This window comes from Amblyomma mixtum, unplaced genomic scaffold (assembly GCF_055824585.1).
Source record: "Amblyomma mixtum isolate Tamu unplaced genomic scaffold, ASM5582458v1 scaffold_108, whole genome shotgun sequence".
NCBI lineage: Eukaryota > Metazoa > Arthropoda > Arachnida > Ixodida > Ixodidae > Amblyomma > Amblyomma mixtum.
The window spans coordinates 1-4,503 of record NW_028317638.1 but is presented as its reverse complement, the minus strand read 5'-3'; the positions used below and the strand labels follow the sequence as shown (position 1 = coordinate 4,503).

The 4,503-nt window shown below is 57.9% G+C and overlaps 2 non-coding genes across 2 annotated transcripts; both read left to right on the top strand.

The window, feature by feature from the left end:
- The first annotated feature begins 282 nt into the window (after nt 1-282).
- LOC149324940 (small subunit ribosomal RNA) lies at nt 283-2,097 on the top strand. The gene has a single exon (XR_016286628.1). It is a non-coding gene; the product is annotated as a small subunit ribosomal RNA (ribosomal RNA).
- Nucleotides 2,098-3,872: 1,775 nt separating this feature from the next.
- Nucleotides 3,873-4,025, top strand: LOC149324939 (5.8S ribosomal RNA). The gene has a single exon (XR_016286623.1). It is a non-coding gene; the product is annotated as a 5.8S ribosomal RNA (ribosomal RNA).
- The last annotated feature ends 478 nt before the right edge of the window (nt 4,026-4,503 follow it).

The following is a 4,503-nucleotide window of genomic DNA, read 5'->3' as shown; positions in this document are numbered from 1 at the left end:
CGGCTACGCAGCAAGCGCCGTCCAGTTGCCTAATGCTGCGGCCCTAGAGGCCGATGTGCGCACTGGTGGGCGCGTTACAAATGCTTTGCCTAAAGGCACACGTGCTCTCTTGCCGCGTGGCGATTGCCGTACCTACGGGTCGGATGCCGCAGCGAGCTCGAACGATGCACGGGCAGCGCAAGCTGCCGCGAAAAAGATGCGTCGCGCGCTGGGGGTTTATGGCGGCCCTATCGGCGGCGACGAGGCACCCTTCTGGGGCGAAAAGGGAATGCCTATGCATCATACCTGGTTGATCCTGCCAGTAATCATATGCTTGTCTCAAAGATTAAGCCATGCATGTCTAAGTACATGCCGAAATAAGGCGAAACCGCGAATGGCTCATTAAATCAGTTATGGTTCCTTAGATCGTTTCTTTCTACTTGGACAACTGTGGCAATTCTAGAGCTAATACATGCATTGAGCCTGAAGGCCTTTGGCTGACGGGCGCTTTTATTAGACCAAGACCCATCGGGCTCTGCCCGTACTCTGTGGTGACTCTGGATAACTTTGTGCTGATCGCATGGCCATGAGCCGGCGACGTTTCTTTCAAGTGTCTGCCTTATCAACTTTCGATGGTAGGTTACTTGCCTACCATGGTTGTTACGGGTAACGGAGAATCAGGGTTCGATTCCGGAGAGGGAGCCTGAGAAACGGCTACCACATCCAAGGAAGGCAGCAGGCGCGCAAATTACCCACTCCCGGCACGGGGAGGTAGTGACGAAAAATAACAATACGGGACTCTTTTGAGGCCCCGTAATTGAAATGAGTACACTCTAAATCCTTTAACGAGGATCAATTGGAGGGCAAGTCTGGTGCCAGCAGCCGCGGTAATTCCAGCTCCAATAGCGTATACTAAAGCTGCTGCGGTTAAAAAGCTCGTAGTTGGATCTCAGTTCCAGACGAGTAGTGCATCTACCCGATGCGACGGCTCGGACTGAACATCATGCCGGTCCTCTCTTGGTGCCCTTCATTGGTGCGTCTCGAGGTGGCCTGCGCTTTTACTTTGAAAAAATTAGAGTGCTCAACGCAGGCGAGTCGCCTGAATAAACTTGCATGGAATAATAGAACAAGACCCCGTTTCTGTTCTGTTGGTTTTTGGAATACGGGGTAATGATTAAGAGGGACAGACGGGGGCATTCGTATTGCGGCGCTAGAGGTGAAATTCTTGGACCGTCGCAAGACGAACTACTGCGAAAGCATTTGCCAAGAATGTTTTCTTTGATCAAGAACGAAAGTCAGAGGTTCGAAGGCGATCAGATACCGCCCTAGTTCTGACCATAAACGATGCCAACCAGCGATCCGCCTGAGTTACTCAAATGACTCGGCGGGCAGCTTCCGGGAAACCAAAGTATTTGGGTTCCGGGGGAAGTATGGTTGCAAAGCTGAAACTTAAAGGAATTGACGGAAGGGCACCACCAGGAGTGGAGCCTGCGGCTTAATTTGACTCAACACGGGAAAACTTACCCGGCCCGGACACTGGGAGGATTGACAGATTGAGAGCTCTTTCTTGATTCGGTGGATGGTGGTGCATGGCCGTTCTTAGTTGGTGGAGCGATTTGTCTGGTTAATTCCGATAACGAACGAGACTCTAGCCTATTAAATAGGTGCGGGGTTCCCAGCACCTTACAACCTTCTTAGAGGGACAAGCGGCTCCTAGCCGCACGAAACAGAGCAATAACAGGTCTGTGATGCCCTTAGATGTCCGGGGCCGCACGCGCGCTACACTGAAGGAAGCAGCGTGTCTTTATCCCTGTCTGAAAAGACTGGGTAACCCGTGGAACTTCTTTCGTGATTGGGATAGGGGCTTGCAATTGTTCCCCTTGAACGAGGAATTCCCAGTAAGCGCGAGTCATAAGCTCGCGTTGATTACGTCCCTGCCCTTTGTACACACCGCCCGTCGCTACTACCGATTGAATGATTTAGTGAGGTCTTCGGACCGATGTCCGGCGCGGCCTTTCGGTTGCGCCGGTCTGTTGGAAAGATGACCAAACTTGATCATTTAGAGGAAGTAAAAGTCGTAACAAGGTTTCCGTAGGTGAACCTGCGGAAGGATCATTACCGGATTGTGCTTGTCACACCCGGCGCCGCCCCCACTTATAAGCGGGGGAAGGCCTCAACCGCGGAGTTGCGAGATTCTGAAGCCGCTTCTCTGCACAAACTGTTGCGCCCAGCGGAGCTCCGTCACCAAGGGAAAGTCGGACGGGCTGTATCCGCAGGTTTGAACGGCGTAACGCACCACTCATGGTGGGCTTTCGGTTGTCGACAACCGTCGAAGAGGCGCAAACAGAGCCGGTAGGCAGGCCGAGGGAAAGGCCTGCCCGCTGCCAAGGGAACGGCGGCGGCTGCTGCGAAGTACGAAAGGAAACGCTGCTCGCTGGCTTTGTCGTGTTGCGACCACGAGTCGGTAGGCGGGCCGAGGGAAAGGCCTGCCCGCTGCCAAGGGAACGGCGGCGGCTGCTGCGAAGTACGAAAGGAAACGCTGCTCGCTGGCTTTGTCGTGTTGCGACCACGAGTCGGTAGGCGGGCCGAGGGAAAGGCCTGCCCGCTGCCAAGGGAACGGCGGCGGCTGCTGCGAAGTACGAAAGGAAACGCTGCTCGCTGGCTTTGTCGTGTTGCGACCACGAGTCGGTAGGCGGGCCGAGGGAAAGGCCTGCCCGCTGCCAAGGGAACGGCGGCGGCTGCTGCGAAGTACGAGAGGAACCGCGGCTCGCTGGCTTTGTCGTGTTGCGACCACCAGTCGGTAGGCGGGCCGAGGGAAAGGCCTGCCCGCTGCCAAGGGAACGGCGGCGGCTGCTGCGAAGTACGAGAGGAACCGCGGCTCGCTGGCTGGGAAACTGCGCTTCTGCGCGACGCGCACGCGGCGGGACGCGCGCGGCCCAGGGAACGGCCGCGCGCGAAAGGTCTCGCACTGCGGGCGCGGAGTCTGACGCCGCGCCGACGGCGCGAAAGGAGGCACCGGGACCGAAAAGGACGAGGGATTATAATCCCGCACTTTGAACGCATTCGCGGCAGCCGGGTTCTCTTGCTGCTTCGTCCTTCCCAGCCTTCGAGTAGTCTGTCGGTGCGCTACCGAAACGCCGTCCATGGCACTGTGGCCGGTGGGCTCCTATTGCGGGAGTAGACTGATGAACGTCCGCTTTGCGGCTTGTTCCAAGTACGCGCTGCGTAGCCACGGCTAGGCGGTGCCTGTCTCCTTGCGAAGCAATGATGTGGCGAAATGGTCGAGTAGGGAGCAGCACGATGGCGCACCCGGGGGCGACCGGACCGGGGGGCGTTGGGAAAACCCCCTCCCCTACAAAAGGGTGCAGCAGCGGTAGGCGGTGATGACTCGCCTTGAAAGATGTGAACAGCAGTTGAGTGTGAACAGCAACAAAAAAAACCGCTGCTGGAGTCCGGGGGTAGCGTCGCTGCAGATCGCAGAAAGGTGCGTGAGGACGGTGGCACAGAGCTCCAAGAATGTATATTTCTAGCAAACGCCGGTGCTTCGAGGTGTTCTGCGGTCAGGCCCGTGCGGGCGGAGCGGGCGTGCCCAAGAAGGCACAAGAAGACCCACCTCTGATGAAGACCGGAATTGGAGCGTCACGCGTCGGCTCAGCACTTCTGCCTTAGTGGTTGCCAAATGCCTCGTCATCCTATTAGTGACGCGCAAGCCATTATCGCACAAAAGCTTCGAGAGACTTTGCTCGCTTTGGCTTTGAGGCACGCGCAGCATGCCGAACGGACGGCTGCGAGGCGCGAAAGACGTCGGTCGAAACTGCGACTGGAGACCAGGGGAAAAGCCCGGTGCCTAAAACCCTGGTTGTACTGTACGGATTTGAACAAACCAAACGCACGACTCTAAGCGGTGGATCACTCGGTTCTCGGGTCGATGAAGAACGCAGCCAGCTGCGAGACTTGGTGTGAATTGCAGGACACACTGAGCACTGATTCTTCGAACGCACATTGCGCCCTTGGGTCTTCCCTTGGGTTCGTCTGTCTGAGGGTCGGATCATATATCAAGAGAGGCGCCGGCGCCCGGGGATGGCGCGGCCGGCGACTCGTTTTGACCGTGTCGGCAAAGAGGACGGCTCTGTACGGAACGCCGAAGATCCCTCGAAAGACTTTGCGAATGAGGAGGAGAGCGGGTCGAACCCTTCAGCCGCGCGCAAAGCGGCAGAGTCGGGTCGCCCTGCGCTGACGTAACGCGGGCCGGCGGCTGCTAGCCGTAGAGCGTCACGCCTCAGAAAGCGACCGCCGCAGGAAGGGATTACCTGCAGGGAAAGAGCGGTCCGACGGGAGACGAGGCTGTTTGGACGGGCGGCGAAGCGCTGCCTGCTGGCCCGCGGAGAAGTAGCCGAACTGCTGCGAGAAGCGCAGAGACGGGAACGCCCTGTTCCGGGCACGCCCGCGCGAGAAAAAGGGATACCTCGCGCGGGGTGCAGGGAGGTGACGGGCGCGAGCGCGGTGTGCGCAGCACAGTTCGGC